Here is a 27,917-nt window from a genome sequence, read left to right as displayed (position 1 = left end):
CAGTATAGAACTGGTGCATTTAAAAGACTGGAAACCTGCAAGCTCAACTAACATATTAATTAACAAGCAGACACTGACTGACCACCTGGAGGTGGAAAAAATCAGTTTCCCTTGCAGTTTATTTCTTGTAGGAGCAGATTGGCTGAGGGAAGGAAACGCCCATCTGACCATGAATGCAACTGGTAGTTGTTTCCAAAAAAGTAGGTATTCCAGGATGACAGAAAACAGTTGCACAAATCCAGACATGTATGTACTCAGTGCCATCACACAATGATCCATCATACACCACTGCTTCTATAACACAAAATGATGCTATCTTGGTACCCAGCATCCACCTTAAGGACTCACACAAGTGCTCAACAGCACTAGCTTATGTGATCACTCTCTCAAATGTGTATCTGCTAGCTTATCAGCTCCACACACTACACTAATTATTTTAACAGTATTCAGAGCACTTCACATAGATTACATCAATGTCTTTACATCCCTATAATGGTAGGTTAGCGCTATTACCTCTGTCTGGAAGCACATATAGTAAAAATACTGGTCAGTGGACACTTAATAGTACACTGATTGGTGGGTATCAAGGGATTTGTGAAGTTTTGCTGAATCCTAATTTCAATGGTGTCAAGCTAAAAAAAGGGAGGGAGGGAGCCCAGTACGTATACCCCTCTCAGCACTGAAATATATTATATGGGTCATTGTAAGATTTATGATTATTTACCAAATCAGATTTTCAATGGTGTCACATTCTAAAATAGCTGGGGAGGGGGGGCTCAGCTCCATCACTCCTAATTCCCCTCTGTATCTGTAAATGCCAATATTAAAATGTATTGCAGTGACTATCAAGCCAAGCCTAATGATGCCAGAAATGCTCTTTTAGTAAGATAAACATTAACTACTATCTCACAAATTATTATAATAGGGTCAGTTCTTACTAATTCCTCATAACAGAGCCAAGGATTTTCTGGATTCTTCCTTGATCTAGAAGCAGTTTGAGTTTACAACAGTATTCTTCGTCTAAGTAGGAGAATCTATCAGATTAGAATGAGATTATAGAATGAGATCAGATTAGAATCCTAAAGAATGGAGAAAGTGATTGATAGAAGAAAGAAGTAACACTAGACCCAGAAATAAGATAATATACCGAACTAGAGTTGATATTTATTTATTAATTAAAATTATATCCTAGCTTTCCTCCCAGAAGGAGCCAAGGGCAGCAAACAAAAACACTAAAAGCACTTGAAAACATCCTAAAAACAAAAGAATTTAAAACACATTAAAATGAAACATCTTTAAAAACATATTAAAACAAAACATTCAAAAAACGTATTTTAAAAACATCTTAAATAGCAATACCAGCACAGACACAGACTGGGATAAGGTCTCTACTTAAAAGGTTTGTTGAAAGAGGAAAGTCTTCAATAGGCACTGAAAAGATAACAGAGATGTCGCCTGTCTAATATATAAGGGGGGAAATGATGATCTTCACTAAGAAAAAGATTAAGCACAAATGGCATATAAATGACCATCGGATCCAGCAGGTCACAATCTATAGGTACCTGGGCATTATTTTCCATTCTTCTGGCTCCTGGAAACCGCAAATTACCTACGCAACGGCGAACGCACAGAGGATTGCCAAGGCCCTTTTGTCCTTTTATTACGGCAAAGGGGGGCAATATGTCCCCTTAGCGATCCAGGTTTTTAGTGCCAAGGTAATAGCACAGATGCTCTATGGAGCGCAATTTTGTGTGTTTGAGGAGTTTGGCCCTTTGGAAGTCATTCAATCTAAATTCCTAAGAGCCATTCTAGGCCTTCCCTCCTATGTACCCAATGTGGCCGTACGCCATGAGGTTGGTTTTCTGCTCATAGAATCTCATGTTTGGACCTACAGAATTAATTACTGGCTTAAGATGATCTTTACACCTGCAGGACTGGCCCCCTTGACACTAGCAGATTCCTTTCAATCTAGGTGGAAGTGAGGCGTATATAACAAACTCTATGCCCTAGGTTTTTCGCCCGAGGTGCTTACTGAGCTTGGGTTTACTAAGGCCAAATCAGTTGTTCTCCAACGGATTAAGGATACAGAACTACAAAACAATCTAAGCCTGGCTGTGGCATATTCCACTCTGATCTTAAACCGAAGAGTATTCTTACCTATGTGTTATCTGACAAACTTAACAGTTACTAAATAAAGCTAGATTCAACGTTCTGCCATCTGCCCTGCTTGAGGTCTTCGGCACGTTTTTATCACTATTTTACATGAGTTCCCTATAAAGTCCGAAGATTATTATCTTTACTTTCTGTTAGCAGATTCTAGCCCAATGGTGACACTTAGGGTAGCTAAATTTTGTGCAGCAGCCATCCTCTGCAGACAGAAGATCTTAAACATGGATTAAATATTTTAATTCTTGGTTTCTTTTTATATATTATCAGTATTATTAATTTTATATATTACATGTCTCACTTAGTGATTTTATTGTAAAACCCATTTTGTGTATTTGATGTTTACATTATACTGGCTGGTCTATGACCGAAATAAAATTATTCATTCATTCATATATAAGGGGAGGGAATTCCAAAATGCTGGTGCCACAAGCCTAAAAGCCCGCTTTCTATGTTGTGCAGAACAGACCTCCTGATAAGATGGTATCTGCAGGAGACCCTCACCTGCACAGCGCAGTGATTGACTGGGTATATAAGGGGTAAGACAATCTTCAAGGTATCCTGGTCTCAAGCTGCATAGGGCTTTGTACATGAAAACTGGAACCTTGAACTTGGCCCAGTAGCTAATAGGTAGCCAGTGCAATTCTTTCAGCAGCAGAGTAACATGTTTATTTAATTTACTTATTTATTAAATTTATATCTCACCCTTCCTCCCAGAAGGAGCCCAGGGCAGCAAACAAAAGCAAAAAATATCTTACCCCAGAGAGCAGTCATGCTGCCGCATTTTGCACCAGTTGTAGCTTCTGGACTAACCTCAAGGGTAGCCCTCACATAGAGTGCATAACAGTAATCCAGTCTGGAGGTTATCAGTGCCTGGCCAACAGTGGTCAAGGTATACCTGTCCAGAAACAGTCACAGCTATCTTACCAGCCAAAGCTAGTAAAAGGTACTCCTAGCCACTGAGGTCACCTGGGTCTCTAGCAGCAAAGATGGAACCGGGAGCACAAACTTCCTCTTTCAGATGGAGTGCAACCCCATCCAAAGCACACAATTGACCAATTATCTGAAGTTGGGAACCACCAACCCACAGCACCTCCTCCTTGGTAGGATTCAGACTCAATATAGCTCTCATCCAGCTCATCACCGAGTCCAGGCACCGGTCCAGGGCTTGCACAGCCTCTCCTGATTCAGATGTTACAGAGAAATAGAGCTGGATATCATTAGCTTACTGCTGATACCTCACCCCAGATCTCCTGATGACTGCTCCCAAGGGCTTCATATAGATGTTAAACAGCATGGGGGACAAGATGGTACCCTGTGGCACCCCACAGCACAACTGCCAGGGGGCCGAAAGACAGTCACCCAATGCTATTATCTGAGAGCGACCTTGGAGATAGGATTGGAACCACTGTAAAACAGTGCCTCCAATACCCATCTCACCAAGTCGGCTCAAAAGGATACCATGGTCAATGGTATCAAAAGCCCCAGAGAGATCAAGTAAGAGTAACAGGGTCACAATTACCCTGTCCTTCTCCCAATAAAGGTTATCCATCAGGGCGAACAAGTCCGATTCAGTCCCATAACCAGGCCTAAACCCAGATTGGAATGGGTCAAGATACTAGTAGTTTATATGTATGATATGGAATTGGGGGAGTGAAACACTCTCATCCAAGGATAAACAAAGTTAACTTTTGAAAGCCAAGAGGCTTTCCCAAGGGTGTGGACCATGTCAACATTCCATCAACCCCAAAATAAAGTTTTCCATTATTGCTAATAACAGTTTTAACACCCATACCCTTTCAAACATATGTATGGATCCAAGAGGATTCAGGAAGCTGAACCATATATCCTCTACCATATACCATGTATCTTCTACAGTAGGGCCCCGCTTTATGGCGTTCCGCTTTAAGGCATTCCGCTGATGCAGCAGCTTTCATTTTTAATTTAAAAGCTAATTTTTTCTCTTTTGCAATGTTTTCGCGTCATTTTTGCATCATTTTTGCGTGACACGGCCCATTAAAGTCAATGGGGTTCCACTTTACGGCATTTTCCGCTTTACGGCGGGGGTCCGGAACGGAACCCGCCATATAAGCGGGGCCCTACTGTACCATATTCTGTGTTTTTTCTACACTTGCACAGGGCAATTTGTGTAGTTCAGAACACGTAAGAAAGGTGCTATTACCTTGCAGCATGAAATAGACACATTTCAATGCAAGTGCCATTTAGCTGTTGCTCTCCAGAAAACATGCAGTGCAGTGACTAATATATGTGACCTTAAGTTGAAAACTGAATCCAGCCCCTAGTCTCAGATTCCCAACACTTTGAATGCCACTGATTGGTAGAAGGCAGTATTTTACTCATCCTGCTTTTCTGCTAAATTCTTTCATCACTGCCTCATCATGTAATGACAAGCCATGCCTCTGACTTCACATAACAAAACTTGATTTTTTCACATGTAGTAATGAAAGCATTAAGGTTATAAGCAACACAATCTTCAGTCTGAAAAATGTTCTGTGGCAGAACTCTAAATATTCATTTTGAAATCATGCTGAAATTTGGTGCCTGAGCCTATGAGTTGCACAAGGCTTGTAAAGAAACCTTCAGAGTAACCTGCCATGGTGACTTTTTCTTATTATTTAGATCCTGTTGCAAATGGTAGCCATGATGGGGGGCTCACACATGTGCAGTAATTGGAACTTGGCTAACAAGTTTGGATAACAATCGTATCATTTACTTTTTCCTTTTAAAATAGAGAAGTAGTATTTTCAGCTGGTTTGGGGGAGAGAAGAAAATCAACTACAATATGAGAGTGATCCACCTCAAGAGGATATAATTTGAGAGTCAAAACCAAAAGGTGGAGAAAGGAGCCTCAGTAATCAGACTAAAATGTATCACAATCACTATGCCAGAGCCCTGCCCCTATAGGCACTACAGTAATGAAGAAACTGAGAGAAAATTTTTAATTGTTAGTATTTGGAAAGCCACTATGAATCATTTTTTTAAAAACAAACAAACCTGAATTAACTTGAATACTGGTAAAAGTATCACAATAATTATATTTTTAACATGTAACAATAGGGCAAATATTGACATTTCCTCAACGTCTCAACAAAGGAAGATGAACACTTATCTTATTTCCTCAACACTTTAGCTTAAACTCTGCCATGCCACCTACAAGTCCTGAATGACTTGTTTTTAATTGGAATCAGAAAGCCAGGATTTCAGTGGGTAGAAGCTGTACAACAGAAGAAACATGTGATTGCCAAGCTAGTTCATGGGTTACCAAGCAGCTAGTGCCCTGTGCTGTGGGACCAACGCACAAGAGGAAATCTAAGAACCACCAATGTAGATCATTGATAATGAATAAGTGTTGTCCCAGCTTGTGCTATTCAGAAAAAAATTAAAGAACTAGGAAGTTACCTGCTTCTCACTGTGAACTAGCTTTAAGTCTTGTGATGGTATCAGCATACAAGTCATGGAGACCAGATTAATCAATCGTCATTAACAAATCATTGTCAATAAGCCTCTGAACACTTGGATTAAAGTCTGAATTTAACATAACATCAGGTATACAAGAAAAACATATCCATGAAGTATTTTATACAGCTGGCTTAAAGTTTATATGTTATTATTCCCTCCGCTTAAATATTACACAGGTGCCATCCGTTATCTTTTCAGCGCCTACTAACACCTTCCTCTTTCAACAAGCCTTTTATGTAGAGGCTTTATCCTAGTCTGCGTCTGTAATTGCTTTTTAAGATGTTTTTAAAGAGGTTTTGTTTTAATAATTTTTAAAGAGGTTTTGTTTTAATCTATTTTAATGCCTGTTTTTATTATGTTTTATAGTGTTTTTAGTGTTTCTGTTTGCTGCCCTGGGCTCCTACTGGGAGGAAGGGTGGGTTATCATGTTTTACTGTTGTTGTTATTGGCGTGGTACCTGCGCAGACCACAGACCCCTGGCATGCTAAGAGTGAGCCACTCTACACACAGATGAGATGTAGCTGTGCGAGACACTAAAAAGGTAAGGTTTGTTGTTGCTTTTTCAACATGCCTGGTGCAATTCTACCTATGCGCTTTTGAGAGAGGAAAGATGGCAAGGCCTCCTCCATCTGTCCAGTTGTGACAGAATGACATTTGGCTCCCCCTCTCCCAGACCTGTCTCCATTACCAACCCTTTTAATGGTTATCTCAGAGAGAGGTGAGACAGAAAAGCCTCTTCCATTGGCTCAGATAGGACCAACTGGCATTTGGACTCTCTTCTCCCAAAACTGGCTCTTGCAGTGGCAATTCCACCTGGTGATTGTATAACCATTATATAATACAAATGAAAGAATTCGTAACTAAATATCCTTATTTCCATCTTCCCCATTTCTTTTTCCTTTTGTTTCATGCCTCTTGGATTGCAAGCTGTTCTAAAATGTAAATTACTATGCTTTGGCAAAAAAAAGTACATAAATGGTGCAAATAAATGTGCAAGACAATTAGTACACACAAAATCCCATTCACTTTAGTTTCTTTTTAAGAAAAAAATTCTATAACAAACATTTACATTTTCAGCTTTGGAGTCTGCAAATCTGTGGCTTCCATTATCAGTTTTGCAGCAGCTGTTAAAATTTACATTAATCTGATTCAAAGAAACAGGATAAACTGAGCTTGTTCAACCTGTCTCAACATATTTATTTTGTCAAAGTGAAACAAATCTTTCTTATCCTAAATCAGGGATGGGGAACCTGTGGCCCTCCAAATACAAAAACCGACTACATTTCCCATCAGCACTAACTAGCACGGCCAGTGGTCAGGGATTATAGAAACTGTAGTCCAACATCATCTGGAAGACTACAGGTTCCTCATTCCTGTCCTAAATAAAAATACTTCGGGCACAGCCCTTTTCTGATCCCCTCCAAACCAAAATTTGCCTGTCTGGTAAATCTAATGGCAAGGAAAAACCAGGTCCACAGCCTGGAGGTCATTCTCGACTCCCAGCTGTCCATGGAGGCTCAGGTCTCAGCTGTGAGCCGGGCGGCACTGTATCAACTCCATCTGATACGGAGGCTGTGCCCCTACCTTCCCAACCATCTGCTCCCACCGGTGGTACATGCCCTCACCTCCTCTCGCCTAGACTACTGTAATGCGCTCTACGTGGGGTTACCCTTGAAAATGGTCCAGAAGCTGCAACTTGTACAGAATGCAGCAGCTTGTCTGATCAAAGGCAGCCGCCGGCGAGATCACAGCACTCCAGTGCTGAAGGAGTTGCACTGGTTGCTGGTTGTTTTCCAGGCCCAATTGAAGGTGTTGGTTTTGACCTTTAAAACCCTACACGGTCTCGGCCCAGTCTATCTGAAAGAGTGCCTCCAGCTTCATCAAGGATGCCGCGCAACAAGATCAGCCTCAAAAGGCCTTCTCTCTATCCCACTAGTTAAAACAGCTAGACTGGTGAGAACTAGTGAGAGGGCTTTTTCAATTGTGGCTCCCACTTTGTGGAATTCCCTCCCAAATGATCTCCGCCATGCCCCGGCTATGATGAGCTTCCACCAGGCCTTGAAGACCTGGCTCTTCAGACAGGCTTTTGGGGTGGGTTAGGTTTTATTACTACAGTTTGAGATTTTAATGTTTTAATGTATTTGTATGTTTTTATTCTGTACGTCGCCCAGAGTGCCTGGACAACCAGCCAGATGGGCAACTAATAAATCTAATAAATAAATAAAATGCATGTATAGAAGAAAGGCCATTTTAAAAGTTAAGGAAAAGCCAAGCAATGAAGATTCTGGCAGAACAATCTTATGCATGTTTACTTGGAAGCAAGACCTGCTTCTTTACAAGGAGCTAACTCCCTAGTAAGTGTGTTTAGGATTGCACTCTAGGTGTCTAGTGGATTATGGCCCATAGGCAGACCTATCTTCTACTCTGCTGCCCAATATCCACGATCTGTGTTGGCAGCTTCCCTTTGTCTCATAGGAGGGTTGCCTCTGGGTCTTTTTATTGATAGAATTCATCTGCCACTTCTCTATCCAAGCACTTAAAGCATTTAACAGAGTAAAATGACAATCACACACACTAATTTGCACAGTTCTGTATGACATCATGAGCTAAATGAACATGAAGGCATTTGTTACAGAGAGAATGTCTGTCCACAGCAGGATGCTTTTGCTTTACTCTTCTCAGACACATTTACAATATAAAATAAATGAGAAATGAAAGTCTCATGCATAAACACAGAAACCAATTAAAGCTATGCGGCCAGCACAAAAATATCTAATTAAATAAAGCAATACTCTGAGGATCAAAAGAGCAGATACAGATTTTAGAATTTGTGTAGATCAATCCACGTTGTCAAGTACCTCTTTGTTTTTACTATTTACTATTGCAAACAGTCAACAGTGTTTGTGCATGGATAACAATAAGCTCAACATAAAATAGTATAATGTACAACGTATTCGGTTTAGTGCTAAAAAGAAAGCTAAATATCTTTCTTGCCTTGTTCTTGGCATATAAATAGTTAAAGGTAAAAGTCTAAAAATGATTGGACCTATTATCCAAGTGACAACTTCAAATGCAGCACCTCTGACCCACTAACATGAAGTCTTACATTTTGAACTTTCATAATTTAGGGATACAGAACATGTTTTCATCAAGCCAGCAAAGGGAAGCTCTTAAAATACCATTGACTTGTTGACATAATCTCAACTGCTAAAAGAAGAAACTGAAGGTCTATTGTGCGTGGATGCAGAAAGTATTAGAAGGGGGGCTTGCACTTCAATGCAAATCTTTTAAACTAATGCCAACTCAGGCATTTGCTATCACACTTTTCTAAAATTTGACCAGATAGATTCTGTACGCCAAATTTCATTTGATATGACAAGCCTTCTTCATTAATCTCAAACTTTTCAGGCTGAAAAATCTTGCTGCTTTAACTTTACTGGCACTCTCAAATCTGTATGATCAGCAATAACCTCTACCTATTGAAGATAAACTTCAAATTCTCATGTTAAGTAAAAAAGAGACGCAAGACCCAACATGATCTTGAAACATATTGTTCCAATGTGATACAAACAAGACTAATCTTTCAACAAGATGCACCAAATATTCTATTTTCTATTGTAACCTGCAGTAGCCTGTCATCGCTTCAACTTTTTGTAAAATATTTTGTTATATTACAAAAATTGAAAAAATGGACTGCCTTCAAGTCGATTGCGACTTATGGCGACCCTATGAATAGAGTTTTCGTGGTAAGCGGTATTCAGAGAGGGTTTCCCATTGCCTCCCTCTGAGGCTGAGAGGCAGTGACTGGCCCAAGGTCACCCAGGGAGCTTCGTGGCTGTGTGGGGATTTGAACCGTAGTCCAACACCTTAACCACTACACCACACAATAATGCTAAAGATATACAGTACTTGACAAAGAAAAATAATGACATCTAAACAAGGTGAATGTAAAAGAGAGAAAGGATAACAATCATATCCCAGAGACTAGATAGTAAAGGCTTTTAAAACTGGAAATGTGTTCTTTTTTTTTTCATTCAGGCAGTCCATGTGCCAAATATAACTACCATGAGTATAAGCGGGCAGGCTGCCTCACTGGGGGCTACTAAATTTGATACGTGCATCAAGGATTTTAAATTTGTGATCCTGGTAACATTAAAGACTCTGAAACGATAGCAAACACAAAACAAATACAGAGAGTTCAATGAGAAAATTATCAGTGCTGCCCTGACCAGCCATGGCTGCAAAGAGTGCACTAAGTAGAACATACGGAAATCAGGGTACAGGACACCTTTTGTAGTAGTCCCCCACTGCAATCATCATCATCATCCCAATGTCCCTGGCAATCAATATGAAAGGTTGGGCAAACATTCTCCTTCAATAGTACTGGAAGAATGAATGAGCAGAGATGCTCGCTAGAATACTGCACCATGGGGTCCAACAATAACATCTGAACTTTCCCATTATCATGATTCCATCCAATCTTGGAAGGGGGACTAGGGTTGGTGGGATGCCTTACCCATGCTATTTAGAGAGGGTTCAAGAAGTGGAGAAGAAAAGGACACTTTTCATTCCCTTTCCCACTTTCCAGAAACCTTCCTGCACTAGAGGAATCAGTCTCTCAAGTTCAGGGCTGGCAACCAGCCACAAACCAGAGCACTTTATAGCACAGGAAGGATTTAAAAGAGTGGGAAAAAGAAAAAAAAGGTTGGCCTCATTTCCCATTCCCTTTCTGAAATCTCAGATTCCTCTGCCAGTCCTAAGAGCACTACAAGAATCTTGTTCCAGGCTGGCTGGAGACCTGAACACAACACTCCAGTTTGGGGCTAAGAACAGACTGAATTTTTTTTTTACAGGTACCCTCTTGTTCCCTTCATTAGAAGTGGTTGAATGCCTATCAGTTTGGAAGTGAAATGGGCTACCCAAAACAAACGTAGTTCTTTCTAAGTAACTGGGAGAGTTCCTAGGTACACAAAAATATTTTCTTTTACAAATTAAGAGAAAACTATGTTTAATCCCTTAAAATGTACCAACAACATCTTGTGATCTTCTAAGGTCTACACGACATTGAGGGTGTCAGTTAAAAAAAAATGGAAGAGGAGGAGATAAGGGCTTGAGCAGGCCAATGGCATCTAACAGTAAGAATCCTGGAGGTAGGGATTAAGGTCAGGGGATGTGCACCAGAAAAGTGGTAAAATTCAAACTTTCTTTTCACAAACCCTGATCTCACTGGGAAGAAGATTAGAAAAACACTACTTAAGTATCTGGGCAACTACTGAGGAAAACAACTGGTCCCCAGGTGGTGGAAATGCCTCAAAATATATAAGGCTGGGCAATAACAGTTTTTCATTATTGCTACTATATTGCCTGTGATCAACACATACATCAGACTTCAGGCACAGGGAACTTGGGAAAGACTCTTGTGGTTACCAGATTCACATGCAGCCCCCAGTCCCTTGGGGCCCTCAGGTCCCCACAAAGCAGCTCCCATACAGCTGTGTGTCTGAAGGGCACTTGTGGAGAGAAAAGAAAGAGGGCGACAGAGAGGTCTGATTTGGGGCAATATAGAATTGTAAGGCCATCAAGTCCACCCCCCTGCTCAATGCAGGAATCCAAATCAAAGCATTCCCGACAGATGGCTGTCCAGCTGCCTCTCTATATCTCTAAGCTGCTTCAGGCAAACTGAAGAAGAAAAACAAGGCAAGCCTGCACCGCTTTCCATAAGAGCTACTGATGCTCAGCGGCATGCTGCCCTCAGGAAAAGACTTGTACATGCATAAAAATCTGAAGCTGCAGTGATGCTACTTTTCAGGAAATCTATAGATTCTCAGCTTTCACACCACAAGAGAAATGAATGGGGGGAAAAGTGCCTCAGAATAGGAAGAGTGAGATCTGCACAATGAAGTTAAAGTTCTCCCCCCCAAAAAAAAAACCTGTATGAGGAGATTTCAGGAATGAAGAAAGGAAAAGGGATACCCTTTCCCCTCTCCAAGATATACAGGAATCCTTTAGGGGTGATTACAGTTTGCGGGGAAGCACCATGAGGGTAAATAAAAACCCTCTTCTAGCCATGCTATTTTCAGAGATTTCAGAAGTGGGGAAGGGAAAGGCCACCTTTTCCCTTTAGCACAATATAGCACTGTTTGGAAAGACTTCAGGATGGTGGGAACAGAAAAAGCATGTGCCCCCCTTTCTGAAACTCCCCTTCCCATCGGCTAACATTACTATTAGAGGATGGTGATAAACTATAACGTTTTGTTCAGGAGGGGTACGTTGCCTTGGATCTGACAGTGAAACAGAACTATCCACATAGCGGTTGCTGTATATGCGGAGAACTCCCCACATGTACTCTGCATATTATTGATTTATATGAGAAGAAAAAGCAAAACATGGTATCACTGCAATGGAAGGGCAGGGTATACAGTTTCTAAATGTTATATTCATTTGAAACATTTATATACAAATTTAGTTAATCTAAACCTAAGCTCCAAGCACTAGGGCAGTCTCACAGTAACCGGAGGCAGCATCACAAAATGCTACACAAGACATTTTCTGAAGAGATCAGGAAACAGGTAAAAGTGAATCAAAGAGAATATTATTGCGCACGTCAAGGCAGTAGGTGCTGAGAGAGGTTTCTTCCCCCCTGAAGCCACCTCCTCTTGTTGCACAGCTAAAAAGTAGGTATGCAGAATATTAAAGCAAAGTGGGACATGCATGATGACATGTTAGAAAAGCAGGTTATGGCAGGAGTTCAGAAGGTGGGACAGGATACAGATAGTAAGGAACCCGCAGGGCACAATTTTTCTGCCAATGCCACTTAACATCTGTATGAAGCCATTGGATGCACTCATTAAGAGTTTGGGAGCAAAATATCACCAATATACTGATGATACGCTGCTCTATTTCTCCATAACATCTAGTCAGGAGAGGCTGAAAACTGGCTGGATACAGTTGTGAAATGGATGAAGGCTAATAAACTGAGCTGGAACCCTGGGAAGATGGAGGCACTGTGGGAGGGTGGTTCGCGTGTCCAGGAGACTAGCCATTTGCCAATCAACGGAGTTACTCACCCTCTGTCCCGTCCAGAGTCGATACCAGGAGACTGAGACACTGGCGCAAGTAAATCTCGTTTTATTAGAGTAATGGATATACCAAAAGCAGAGCGCTTCATAGAAAACCCTACATCAACTCACTAGGAATCCCTAACTACACTCTGGACATGCTCTGCGATATAAGAAGAAAGTTGACTCAACACCCCCCTCAATACTCAGCAGACTTATATAGGGAAAGTTTTTGAGCGCAATCTCTCACTCCTTCGCACACCCACCCTCTGCCCGGTACACTTTTCCCACCGCCGACAGCAGGGGGGGGGCGAGCCTCCATGCGCTCATCAGGTGAAACACGGTCCAGGAAGTCCAGGAAGTAGAGGGCTGGTGGCCATTACTGCATCTTGTGGGAGCAAATTCCATAGTTTAACTATGCACTGAGTAAAGAAGTTCTTCCTTTTGTCTGTCCTGAATCTTCCAACATTCAGCTTCTTTGAATGTCCACGAGTTCTAGTATTATGAGAGAGGGAGAAGAACTTTTCTCTATCCACTTTCTCAATGCCATGCATAATTTTATACACTTCTACCATGTCTCCTCTGACTCGCCTTTTCTCTAAACTAAAAAGCCCCAAATGCTGCAACCTTTCCTCGTAAGGCCATCCAAGGCTCAGATGTACTGCTTGTGACTACTAGAAGTCATGCATTCAGTGTAGTGGGCCCAAGCCTATGGAACTCCCTCTCAACTGAGATGAGACAGGCACACTCTTTGCTGAACTTCAGGCACATGACTAAAACTTTCTGTTCCAGCAAACATTTTAAGACAAGTTATGGTGTGTTTTTATTAATTTCTTATCTGTATGGTTTATGTTTATGTATGCTGCTTAGAAATTAAGTGGTATATAAATGTTTTAAATAAATAGTAAATAGAAGGGAGGAGCAGAGTGTTGATTTTGTTTTAATGTTATAATTCACAAACAAAATCTGAGCTGTTTTTCTTGGTTTACTACCTTTAAATTGAAAAATATCTAATTGTATATTCTTTGGGAAGATAATTGTTGCTCTGTTTGTGTAAGGACTTGTTGGGAACAACATGCTGGAGGTGACCATGGAAAGACAAGCCTCTTCCAATAGAGAGGTAAAGCAAAGTTTCAGGCCATTTTCCAGTGGCTTTCCAAATTTCATTTCCTTGGTGTGTTGGATGTTGAAGCCCTACTGCAGTCATCTGTAAAGCCTTCCAACTTGGAAAGTAATGTAGAAGTAAACTGGATTTCCACAACATGGAACTAAAAGTAAATATCCCTTGATTTTTTTCATAGTCATTCACAAAGCATTCCAGGTTGTTTTAGAAATTATACTAAGAAAAAAGAATAAACCCTTGAATCAAGCATTTTAGGCCTGGCAAGTAGGCAGGGGTAAAGAGTTTCACATCTTTAACTTGCATCTAAAGCCATTTTTCTAAAGCTAGATTACGTGGGGCTGCCTTTGAAGACAGTTCAGAAACTGCAGCTTGTGCAAAATGCAGCGGCCAGATTGGTAACAGAGACCACAGTTCGAACATATAAAACCAATTCTGGCATGCTTGGATTTGCTGCCTGTATGTTTCCGAGCGTGATTCAAGGTGCTGGTTTTAACCTATAAAGCCTTACATGGCTTGGGACCACAATACCTGATGGAACTCCTCTCCCGACATGAACCCACTACGCTCAACATTAAAGGTCCTCCTCTGGATGCCTACTCAGAGGGAAGCTGGGAGTCTGGCAACAAGGGAGAGGGCCTTCTCAGTGGTGGCCCCCAAATTATGGAATGATTTCTTTGATCAGGTGCACCTGGCACCACCACTGTTATCTTTTCGGTGCCAGGTCAAGACTTTGCTCTTCTCCCAGGAATTTTTAACAGCATTTGAATAGCATGTGTTTTAACTTGCCTATCGGTTTTTATGGATTTTAATTTGGTATGGTTTAAATTTGTATACTTGTGTTTAATGTTTTTAATTGTTGTAAACTGCCCAGAGAGCTTCAGCTATGAGGTGGTATATAAATGCAATAAATAAATAAATAATACTCTGAGTGTAGAAGAAAACCATCTCTCAGTTACATATTCACAACTGATAAATGCACTTCAGTCATACATAGACTAGAGAAAGCTACACCCTTTTTGTGTCCTCTTTAAAATGAGGTAGGGTTTACTAATCTCTGTTAAACTATCTTGAGTATGCTCCATCCTAGGATTCTAGTACAAACCCCTATTGTTCTAAGACTCCAAATCTTAGACTGAAAATTTTAACCCATAAACAGATACAGTTCAAAAATACATTGGTACCAATCCCAGATTAGCAGCACCATGTTAAGACAGTATAGTGTGAACTACATAATACAACTGCATAAACACATACAACCAAAGAACAAGGATTCCGCTCCTCAAAGCCTGCAGTCTTTGTTGTTATGTGCCTTCAAGTTGTTTACGACTTATGGCGACCCTATGAATCAGCGACCTCCAAGAGCATCTGTTATAAACCACCTTGTTCAGATCTTGTAAGTTCAGGTCTGTAGCTTCCTTTACGGAATCAATCCATCTCTTGTTTGGCCTTCCTCTTTTTCTACTCCCTTCTGTTTTCCCAGCATTATTATCTTTTCTAATAAATCATGTCTTCTCATGATGTGTCCAAAGTATGATAACCTCAGTTTCATCATTTTAGCTTCTAGTGATAGTCCTGGTTTAATTTGTTCTAACACCCAGTTATTTGTCTTTTTCACAGTCCATGGTATGCGCAAAGCTCTCCTCCAACACCACATTTCAAATGAGCTGATTTTTCTCTTATATGCTTTTTTCACTGTCCAACTTTCATATCCATACATAGAAATCAGGAATACCATGGTCTGAATGATCCTGACTGAAGAGTTCAGTGATACATCTTTGCATCTGAGGACCTTTTCTAGTTCTCTCATAGCCTCCCTCCTCAGTCCTAGCCTTCTTCTAATTTCTTGACTATTGTCTCCATTTTGGTTAATTACTTTGCCAAAGTATTGATAATCCTTAACAAATTCAATGTTCTCATTGTTAACTTTAAAGTTACATAAATTCTGCTATCATTACTTTAGTGTAATAAACATGTTATTATAACCATAGATAACAGCAAATAGAGACAAATATGGTCCTCTACAGAAACATCAAATTTCTCTCCCCACTACCTGCCAAGCAAGGTAATGGTTGTATTTATTTGGCAAATGTGTGTATTGCCCAATCAAAAAGATTTTTTTACCAAAGTAGTAAACAATATGAAAAATCACATAAGACAATATAGAACTCCAATATGAATTTGAAACTACTGGAGTTAGTGGCAGCATAGCTAGCTGGCAAGCTACTTTCTGAAATGCAGGTTGAGAAAGCGGCCTATAATTCCTTACTGATTTCTCAACATGGCCCTCCAAGACATTTAGCTCAGGAAACAATATATCTTTTTAATATTAGTAGTGCTGAGCCTGCACCAACCCCAATGCTGCACTGTTTTAACATGCTTCCTTTAAAAGCAACTGGTATTCTCCATCTTTTCTCACGACTGGAACTGAACCATATCCCTAAGAAGACACACCAGGAAGATTAAATGGATGTGCCTGCCACACATTCCTACTTTTATATAAAAAAGGGCTAGGGTACCCAAAAGATTAATAGATTTATTGAAGCATAAGCTTTTGTGAGTGAAGCCCATGTCATCAAAAACTGTTTTGTGTTTGCTGAGAGAGAGACTAACACGTCTCCTCCTCTGGAACTTGTCAGAGATTCATTTTAAAGTAAATTATCTGTTTAGCCCTGTTAGAACTACTTTCTAGGGTTCATGTACCTGGATGTGGTGTGGAGAGGAAGTTAGCTATGCTATACCTTCCAAGATTAATAAAAAAATTTCATTTTGAACTAGGTATTTGCTAACTCGGCAGGACTAGAAGGAAATACTAGAACCTCAACCTGGTTTAGCCCCAGCCATCTTGGTTCTCTGGTTGGCTAGGGCTGATGGGAGTTTAAAACACCTGGCCTAGAAGATGATACAAAAATCTAAACATTTTTGGAAAAAGTAGAATATAGGAGAATTAGTCAACGGAATCAAAAAGACTATCCCAGAGTACAACCGTGTTCATGAATGCCACAAGTAGACACCCAAGAAAAAAACTCTGACAAAGAAACAGCTGGGAGGAGGGATGTAAGAGGAAATGAGAACAGCAGTGTTGGAGGTGAGAAAGTACTACAAAGCCTGAAAGCTTCAGGTAAGGGTTTGATGCAATAAACAGATAAGAAGCCACTAAACGGGGGGGGGGGGATTTGAATTGAGGCACTGTAACAGCAGAGGAAGATAGTCTTCCTACTTCAGAGAACCTCCATGTGTCACAGAGTTTAAAAAATACTATGCACAGTTCAGTCTGGGGAAAACCCTGCAAATTTACTATTATCTGGGCCTATTGCATACTATTTGCATTTTGCAAAGTTCTGGATGTCCTACACAGGGAATGAACTATAAAATATTCAGATGGAAAGCTTTAGTCATCAAGATACTAAAATGAGTGTCAGAGCATATACCATCCTCCTACTTATTAAACTCATTTCTTAGTGACCCTTCATTTTAACACACTACGGATTTTTGCACACACATTGTACAACTTCATCATAGACCGTTCTGGTTGAATCTGAAGAGATACACACAGGTGTATCCAACTTTCCCCTAATTAAAAAAAACACTCTAAAAATAGCCTTGGGAGACTGCAGTTAAACAGAGGAATAGTGAAGGTGGGGGACTGCTTAACTCTAGCCTCTCCAGCTGTTTTTTTCACTCAAAATATAAATATCCTCTCAAGATGCTTTTCTGCTTGCAAGGGGAAATGCTGTTTGGGAGGGGAGAAATTCTGAATGAAAAAATGACCAGAGGGAAAGTGTTGAGCAGCCACTACTCCCAATTTCATCACTTAGCTTTGCAAATATACCTTTAGGGTTTTATTATAAATTACATGAAATATACACATAAATGCATACCATGGTTTCAGTGTACTATGTTTGCAAAAAGAACCACCAGGGCCAACTGGCATCTGAAATATGCAACTTTTCCACAGGAGCTAAATTCTACTAGAAAAAAACGCAGGAAAAATGATATTATTAGCATTTACTCTGAAATCTAAAATGACAGTTTAAACATAACAAGGGGATGGGTGGGAGGGTAGAAAATATTGCTTCACAACAGTGGCAAATTCAAGCACTGGAGTCAGTTCAAAAGTTATCTCCCTAATTACAGTAAAATTTACAATGAAAATCTTCACTCTAGAACACAACTATAAGCCAGATTGTATTGAACTATAGTAAACACAGTAGTTAAGGTCCTGGGGACGGGGGAAGAGATACAATAGTATTATTTACTGCAGTATAAGAGAGAGACGCCACCCTGTTTACAGCAGGAAACTAACCAGTCAGTATTTCACTGGTCTGACTAGTAAACACCTGTTCTCTCAGGTAGCCACTACTAGAGCTAGACAACTCAGGCAATTCCAGATACTATATGACCCTATATCTGATCTATTTGTTTATATCTATCTGTTTATTTATATCTGACCTATTTGTTTAATCATATGCAGAACATATCATACGGAAAGCAGGATTGGACCAAGATGAAGGTGGTGTGAAAATTGAGGGAGAAATATCAGTAATTTAAGATATGTAGATGATACCATACTCTTAGCAGAAACCAGTAATGATCTGAAACAAATGCTGATAAAAGTTAAAGAGGAAAGCACAAAAGCAGGACTACAGCTGAACATCAAGAAGACTAAAGTAATGACAACAGAAGATTTGTGTAACTTTAAAGTTGACAATGAGGACATTGAATTTGTCAAGTATTATCAACATCTTGGCACAGTCATTAACCAAAAGGGAGACAATAGTCGAGAAATCAGAAGAAGGCTAGGACTGGGGAGGGCAGCTATGAGAACGAGAAAAGGTCCTCAGATGCAAAGATGTATCACTGTACACTAAAGTCAGGATCATTCAAACCATGGTATTCCCAATCTCTATGTATGGAGATGAAAGATGGACAGTGAAAAAAGCGGATAAGAGAAAAATCAACTCATTTGAAATGTGGTGTTGGAGAAGAGCTTTGTGCATACCATGGACTGCAAAAGAGACCAATAATTGGGTGTTAGAACAAATTAAACCAGGACTATCACTAGAAGCTGAAATGATGAAACTGAGGTTATCCTACTTTGAAAACATAATGAGAAGACATGATTCACTAGAAAAGACAATGCTTGGGAAAACAGAAAGGAGTAGAAAAAGAGGAAGACCCAACAAGAGATGGATTGATTCTATAAAGGAAGCCACAGCCCTGAACTTACAAGATCTGAACAGGGTGGTTCATGATGGATGTTATTGGAGGTCACTGATTCATAGGGTCACCATAAGTCGTAATCGACTTGAAGGCACATAACAACAACGTCTGATCCACTGGCTTCTGTTCTGGCGTCCACCCGTTCCCATGTCATGCCATTTTTTAAATAAAAGCTGACAAGCCTAACTAACTGTGAATTATCTACCTCTTTATGGATTACTAACCAGAAATCCTTTAACATTAACTGACCTTCTGTGGACCTTCCGTTAACTGTAGATACCTGCAAAAAAGAGCCGAAATATTATGGCAGAGAACAGTGCACAGGACTTCCTGTATGATTATGGACTTCCAGCACTGATCTCCTATAATACTCGGGGAGAAAGGGTCTTCTGCAGAGATGGGCAGGATCACAATCACTTTCAGAACCCATGGTGGCTTTGTACAGATCTCACCTATATAACAAATTCCAGGACAAGTCTAACATTTCTGGCTATACATGTGTGGAAACGGGACACCCTCTACACCACTGTATGTTCCAAACTGCTCTTCGGGTAAACCTAAGCCTGCATTATTATCAATGTTTCTTCCATCACCGTGGGCCTAAAGAAAAAACAGCTGCCTTGCATGAAAGAACCAAAGAAGAGGCAGGCCCAGGCCTGTATCAGCATCATGCACCTTCATCCAGGTCATGGAATTTTCTTTCCATCCTCAAAAGCAACTAGACAGTCACAGAGGCCAGTTTTATGAATTACTATTTTGTTTTATTATACTCATTTTGAAGTTTTCTTGAGATTTGATTTGATACAATGAATATTTTGTACTCAAAAAATGTTTAGAACTTTTTTTAAGTAACTAAGTAACTTTGAACAATCTTTGAAAGGGTGGGATATAAACTAAAATCATATTTTTAAAATGAAATCTTCTATTTTTAACAATAGGAAAACCAACAGGACATCAATCCAAACTCAAGCCTGCTTGGGTGGCATCTGACTCTGAAGTCCATTACTCCAGGTATATAGGCACTGGTTGTGGCTACTTGGAGGGACAGAACAGACTCTGACCATGCCCAAAGGCACTGATCTTTACCACTCATTCACATACTTTATGGTTGAGCCTTAACATTAAACCGTCAGATGCACTTGTTAAATATCAAGATGTCGTTACCAAACCCTCTAGGAAGAACGCAAGAGGACCACAAACCTAAAGAACTTACAAACTTAATGAAACTAAAAAAATTAAAATTGATGTCAAACAGCACCATGTATAAAGCAAAAGTATTTTTGCAAGAAGCAGAGATCATCACAACCAGTTTCAAAAATAATATTCAGCCTCTTCAAATTGTTTTTCAATTCAATATGACATTTGCCTGATCCCTCAGTCTTAGAAACGTTACTCTAAAAAAACTATTTAAAGATGAAAAGAATTAATAACAACTCCATATATATTTCATTAGTTTCTCCTATGCCCATAATTTAATCATAAACCTTTTTTAGACCTAATCCTAAACAGACTTTTTCCAGTGAATAAGTGCCACTGAACTTAAGAGTTGACAATTCTCAGCACTATTTAAATAATGCCAAAGGAAGCAGATCTCTCACTCCGAAAGACCACAAAAATTAATCTAGGTAACTTTAAATATATATATTTTTAATCTATAGACTGTTATTTTGAAAAAGTCTGATTTTGAAGTTGTTGGGCATTAATAAGTTATGAAGAAGTACACTGTGAAAGGGTGCAAGCTTCTTCTTTCCATTCCCACTCCCACCTATTGCTTACATTCCTGGGTCACAAACAACTGAACAATTCCACCAAAAATACTTGCAATTGTTTCCATTGGCAACCAGAAGTACTAATCAGACAACTGTCTCCACGGATCTTCCATTCCCTGGAACCCAGTTTCCACATAACGCTCCTACTATCAAAGTTCTTTAACTCCGAGACTGATGTGTAGGAATTTTATGAACAGCATCGTGCAGTTTCACATTTAACAAATAAGACCCATTAAATGATTCTCCCGCGCAACACTGCAAGTATTTCATAGCATATCCAAACCCCTGACACTCTTGGTAATGTGTATGGAGAGGAGAATGGTAACAAAAACACCCCAGAAAAATAATTCCTCCAACAGAAAAATACTTGGAATCCACTTATAATGAGCATATTGCCCTTCCATTAAGTCTGAAGTTCAATCTCATTTTATTAGTACTTTATACTAGCTACCCTGGGCTACCCTCTGGGAGGAAGGGCAGGATATCAATTTAATCAATAAATAAATATAACCATTAGAAGCAAACACAGTAGAAAATGGTCACGTTGTTGACAACTCGGGAGAATTTTACAACAGACTCATTTTTGTTTTAACTTTTGTTTTAACCAACTGCCTAGGGAGGTGGTGGGATCCCCTTTGCTGGATATCTTCAAGAAGAGGCTGGACAGCTATCTGCTGGAGATGCTCTAGCTGTGGATTTCCTGCTGTGAGCAGGGGGTTGGATTCGATGGCCTACAAGGCCCCTTCCAACTCTATGATTCTATGATTCTTCCCAAAAAATCATCTAGAGACCATATATTACAAGTTTTAGTTCTCCAGAAAAAAACTACCTTGTCAACTGGGAAGTTTAAATACAAATGTTGCAGAGCTGCCACCCAACTAAATAAATCTTAGTCCATTAACTACATGTGTAGTTAATCTGTATGAATTTGCACACATGAAAAAGCAATCGTTCTAAAGAAAAAAACATGTTAAAGGTGGCCTCTCTTTCATTAGAAATTTCTAGGCAGAGGCTACCTATCACAGATAATGTAGCAGTAAATTTCCTGCAGCAAAAGAGTGTTGGACTAGATTATCTTTGAGGTCCTTTGCAACTATGATTCTATAGTTTCTTTGTTTTTTGGATGATGAAGTTTAGATGACTGCATGCATGTTTCAAAGCAGGCATCTTATAAAAAGAGGCACTACCACCTCTTTTCACACAGGAATGCATACTTTTTTTCATCTGGAATATTTTATAATAATGTGAACTAAAAACAATCAACATTTTTCTAAACTCCACTGCTCTATTACATAAAGGCATTGTTTTCATTTATCATATTTTTCCATTGATTAATCTAGCAATTCACCAATTAAAACATCGCAGCCATAAAAAAGCAATGCCAGGTGTGGACAATTAATTTTAAATCTCCAGACAGTTTTGAATTTAAGTCAATGACAACAACCCAGAACTCCTCCTCTGAATACTTTTTCTAGGTATACTCTGTAACCAATCATTTGTCAGACGTCCCTAGGGGTAAATGAGGCAAGAGATAGTTTGATCTTAAATCTCCTTGCAACTGTCTTCCCCCAAACTGGACTGAAATATCAGTTATATACCATAAGTAAGTAATTCGGTATATTTTCTCACAGTGATCACTGTCAATGAAATCTATTAAAAGCACTATCTGAAGTGGTCACCCTTTAGGCTTCTATTTCCTACCAGAAGCAGCTGCAGTGTGTAACTTGCTCTATGCACTGTTGCCAAAAGGCTTCCATGACCTGAGATTTAACTCTCCCATCTCAGGACATTGGCACTAAAATTTGTCTGTATCTCTTCATAAAGTAGAAAGATCAAATCAAGGGCAGCAATGGCGAGACAAATCTTGGCCATCAAGTGCACCTAATTTCACACTGCAGATAGAATTCTCCACATTCACAAGATTATACTCCAATATTAATCAATCAGCAATAGCTACAATCTCTGGGCTCTGTATTCCTGGTTGCTAACATGCATTAGAATCCCCATATTATCCTTTGAAAGAGTGGAGGAAAGAGAGACCTACTATACCAAATTCAAGATAATTCACAGCAGGGAAACTTAACATGCAGCTTTATCATCTGAAGCTTAAGTCTCACACAGAGTTCAGCATGCACAGGATTGTGCTGACAACCATGCAAGTACAGTTGCATTAACAGTGTGATGATACCTCCCAAGTAAATAATCACACACACTCCACCCATTAACTTTTGACCACTGCGATTCTTTCCTCATTGACTCCTGAATGGTAGGAATATATATCTCTACATACATACACCTCTACCCAGAGTGCTGAAAAATACCAGAGGGCTGCTGAAAATTTCTTGGGGCAGGATATCTCACTGGAAAAATCAAGTAGGTGAACGTTTTTTAAAAGGCAAGAAACAAATTCTAGAAAACAAGATAGCAAAACACATACAGGCATACAGACTTCCAAGGCAGAAAACCAAGAGGGGGAAAATGGTAAGAGAGAAAGAATGCAGGTGGGGAGAAAGAACAGCAAAACAGATAAGGAGATATATGTGATAAGATATTGTCACTCACTGTAAGATTTTCTGCAGTGGATGACTCTGAACTTTTTTTAAAAAAAGATGTTGTCCTTCACACTCTGCACACAGGCCTCATGCTCAAAGTGCCGCTGCTGTAGGTTTTTCTGAGTTGTGAATGATAGTGAGAGGTAGAGAGATCAGCTTTGGGTTTCCAAACCCTTAAAACTACAGGTATATTCCTCTTTTATGTTGACTAGGCTGCTACTTAAATGATGTCACTCCTGTTCTCCCCCCCCTTCTTTTTTGGGCGAGTAGCTATAATGGGAACCACTTTCACCTCCTTTGATATTGAGGAGTTCCTTATTTTCTTTAGCTAACACAGCCCCTTTTTGACATTTTGAGGAACAAGCATCTTTTTCATTTTTTCAAGGAGGATTTTTGTTATTATAGGTCTCCTCCCTTTGACAGCTGTTTGATATTGTTCTTTTTCTACCCTGGGATTGATTGCCTGTTAAGCCAATCTTCCCCCTTCACAATTGATATTCGACGACAATCTCTTGGGGGGGGCTGTTATTGGCTAGGTTTAGGTAGTATAAAGAAGGTGGTTCTAATAAGACAGTGGGAATTAAATGAGTAGTAGGTAGGTACCTATTCAGTTAAAGAATAATTTAAGTAGGGAGTGGTGGTTTTTTAAAAAAGGAGATGACGGTACATAGGAGTTTCCCCCCCTTTGCTCTGGCGGCCGCTATAAGCGCTCCTTCACTACTCTCCCTTCCATTATTCTGAGCGCCCTTTAAATCCTCGGTATACCTCCTCGGTTAAGGCTGGGGGTGACTAAAACTTGTGGGAGTGTGCAGCTGGCCAAGCAGGGCCTAGTTGTGCGTGCTGTCCTTGGCAGAGAGGGGGGCAATAAATGTAAGACCCACCCTCTACAGGAAAAGAGGACAGCGGGTAATCGAGGGCTCCTCCCAAGATTCTCCCTCGGTCTGTATAGGGAGGGAGGAATCTTCCCCCTAACAGGGCAGCAGAATCTTGGGGCCGAATTGGGGAGTTCTCTCCCTCGGCGGGAGGGGGAGGGCTCGGGGGCGCTCTCCTCCTGACCCGGTTGCCACTGGAGGCCGCGGCGGCTTCTGGGCCTGGGCGCTCTCGCCGCCGCCTGCTGCTGCTGTCCAGGCTTGGGCTGCTCCCCGGGGGCTCCCGAGCGGTGCGAGGCGGCGGCGGGGGGCGCCGGCTGGGCAGACCCTCTGCAGGCCCCGGCCTCGCTCCTCCTCCTTATCCTGCTGCTGGTGCTCGCTCCGTGTGCTCCGGGCTGCGGCGCTACTGCAGGCCCCAGCTCCGCCCCAGCCTCCGCTCCGCCTCCCCCGGCTTCCTCCAGGCCGCGCCACCCCCGCCTCCCCGCCTTAAGGTGGCTCCTCTCGTAGGAGACAGCTCTCGCTTCTCCATGGCTTTTGCCTGAGAGGTACAACGCCCAAGCATCTCGTTCAGCCAGGCGGGAAATCAATCCACCACATCTCCTTATTTCTGAGATAATTAATTATCACCTGATTTGGCCCCTAAAACGAGAAACAATACGCCTTTCCTCTTCCAAAAGGATAGTTACTAATTTTTCCCACCATACTCTTTTATCGTTATCGTTCATTCCTCGCCCGCGCCTGGCGACGAACTCCAAATTTGCTGCCGTCATCTCGCCCTCTTCTTTCCCAGTTACCTACCACCAGTTGCGCTACCGTTTCAATATCTTAGCTCCCCGTTTGGATTTAAAATATTTAAATCGAAAAGATTTACCACCTCTCAATACTTGTTATGGGTCGCTCACATTTCAGAGTTCTGTCCGTAGCGAGAAAGAAAAAAATCTTATTATGGACAGAGTTTCTCCTTTTTTCTTTTCCTTTTTTTTTCATAGGGACAATTATGTGTCTTAAAAAACTTTAATTGGTCTTGTCTTCTGAGTTGTTTTTTAACCCATTGCCGGAGGCTTTTGAAGATAGCGTTTACTCCCAGGTAAGTGGGTTAGCGTTGTTTCCTAAATCATTAAAGGACCATTACAAAAAAAAAAACCTTGCTAGGCTGTTCTTCCAAGGTACCCAAAGCCGTTCCAAAAAATAAACGTAAAATAAAATTTAAAAAATAAAATAAAACATAGAAAATAGTTAGCAATCAATTGTTCAGGTTCCATCACCAAAAAGGCTCTCCCTGGTCATCTTAACTTAGTAGATGGGGGCATCCTATTGTTTTATATCTCTTTTTATTGTATTGTGAAATCTCTTTGAGATGCTTCATAGGAAGGGATTAATGAAATAATAATAATAATCTCATATGATTATTTCAGTAATCTAATGGAGTGGTGAGGTTGAAGACAGTCCAATAAATACCTGTCCAAAAAGCCATATCGAGCTTTGAATTTGGTGTGGAATTCACTGGAAGCCAGTGAAGCTATTCAATGTAGCCGAGATATGGTATCAACACTAGTCCCAGTTAACAGCCTGGCAGCTGTACAACACATTGCAATAATCCGATGTGAAAGTTTTTACCAGAGCATGGATAATTGTGGCTAGGCTCTCTGTCCAGAAGGGGAACCAGCTTGTGCACCAACATAAACTGGTGAATGATGCTCTGGACCACGGTGGTCACTTCCTCAAGTGGCAAAGCTAGATTTAGGAGTACCCCAGACTGTGTTTCTGGATAGTTAAAGGGCGCACAACCCCATCTAGAATGGGTTGAACTTCACCTTCCAGGACAGATGAGCCACTTACTCACAGCACCTTCATTTTGTCAGAAATGAGTTCAACTTCTTGGGCTGCATCCAGTCCTTTATTGTTCCAAGACATCGGTTTAGCACCTTTACTGCCTCACCTGACCTTGCACAGGATTAGGTGTCATCAACATGTTGGTGATACTGCATGGATTATCTCACTCAGCATTTCCTTGAGAACAGGGGTGGGGAAGCTCCAGCCTGTGGGTCAAATTAGGCTAGGCATGGGTAGCCCACAAGGCCATTTCCCCCAAACTATGCCCATCTGATATTATATGTGATGCCAGGTATGGGGCAAATAGAAATGCAGCTGCAAAGGAAGAATAATAATAAAAGTGCGCTCCTGATGGCTCCTTCACAAAAAATGCTTGTTGTCAGCCCCAGTTGATCAATGCTTACAGTAAGTTCACTGAAATCTGAACTTTCATACAGCAAAGATTCTTCCATTGCAGGCAAGGCTGAAGCCAGGACCACAATGCCAGGATCACAAAGAAAACAAAATAGTTTGGGTCACCTGATGTCATTGTGATATCAGGTGATTGACATGTGGGAAACCCTGTCAAAATGACCCACAGGGCAGGATTCTGCTTCCCATCCCTGCTATATGTGTAAAATAATAACATGAAGGACAAGACAGAACTATATGCAACTCTGTTTCATATATGACATGGAGATGAGAAGTAGTCCCCAGCACCATCTCCTGGAATTAACTCTCCAGTTAGGAATAGAATGACCAAAACATTATGCTTCCAGTTCCCACCTCCATGGCTGATGGTACCAAAAGCCACTGAGATCTAGGATCATTAAGAGAGTTGCACTCCCATCGCTCAGAGTGTCTCTCCTGGTATTACCCATGCAGGCAATCAAGGCAATTTCTGTCACTAAACTAGGTGTGAAATCAGAACGTAATGGATCCAGAAACTCAGTCTCATACAAGAATGCCTGGGACTGTCCAGTTGTTACCTTCTCAAGCATCTTGCCCAAGAAGGTGAGGTCTAGAGAGGCTTCTTCTATGTGTAATATACAAAGAGGGGACTTCTCTGCAGCTGTTTAATAGTTAGCATTTATAGTGCCCTTTAACGTGGAGAGTACTTATTATATAGGATCTCAGTAAACTTTACGTTTTAAGATAATTATTTTAATAATTATCCCCTTATGTTATGCACTGTTTTTATTATTAGCTTCATAAGCTAAGGTCCTCAATAGTAGAGAAGAAGTGAGCTCAACCCAAGGGACTTTCCCACCTCGGTTCATCCTATCTTCTCTAGCTCCATGCACTCCCTGAAAATCCTCTTCTGAGAATCAGGAGCCATAAGAACATAAGAAGAGCCTGCTGGATCAGGCCAGTGGCCCATCTAGTCCAGCATCCTGTTCTCACAGTGGCCAACCAGATATCCATGGGAAGCCCACAAGCGGGATCTGAGCACGAGAAACCCCCCCCCTGCAGTTTCCAGCAACTAGTATTCAGAAGCCTACTGCCTCTGAGACCCTCCTGAACAGTGTGGAATGAGGACTAGAGGGCTATTGGAAGAGAAGAGAAATGCCCAAAATTGGGCAGAGCTCAAAAAGGAGAGACTTAAAATGTGCTTTGGGTGAGCAAAATACAGAATGCTTTATCTTAAAGCAAACGTTCTAAAGTTACAAAGTTCTAAAGCTACAAATTCTTCAAAATTTTCTGAAATTCGGTCAAATTATATCACTCATCAAATTCTCTTTGCAAAATTTTGTACTGAGAGGAAAAAAAATCCTAATTTAATGGTGAATGGATTCTTCACACTTTATGTTTGGGAATGGTCATAACTATGGTACAATAACTGCTTTCTCACAGAATGTCCCAGGTTC

At 40.7% G+C, this 27,917-nt stretch overlaps 1 protein-coding gene across 5 annotated transcripts in view; it reads right to left on the bottom strand.

The window, feature by feature from the left end:
- FOXJ2 (forkhead box J2) overlaps positions 1-24,687 on the bottom strand; it is a 44,949-nt gene extending 20,262 nt beyond the window's left edge. For 3 of the 5 annotated variants that reach the window (XM_061584295.1, XM_061584299.1, XM_061584298.1), the window contains exon 1: positions 23,379-24,687. The gene's annotated coding sequence lies outside the window, so the exon portion shown is untranslated. The remainder of the gene's footprint in view (positions 1-23,378) is intronic. The other 2 variants (XM_061584296.1, XM_061584297.1) reach the window with 2 other exon arrangements.
- Positions 24,688-27,917: the final 3,230 nt, after the last annotated feature.

The sequence above is a fragment of the Rhineura floridana genome, chromosome 9 (genome assembly GCF_030035675.1).
Source record: "Rhineura floridana isolate rRhiFlo1 chromosome 9, rRhiFlo1.hap2, whole genome shotgun sequence".
NCBI classification, from domain to species: Eukaryota; Metazoa; Chordata; class Lepidosauria; order Squamata; family Rhineuridae; genus Rhineura; species Rhineura floridana.
The sequence above is the reverse complement of the archived record's forward strand: the minus strand, read 5'-3'. Positions and strand labels throughout refer to the sequence as shown.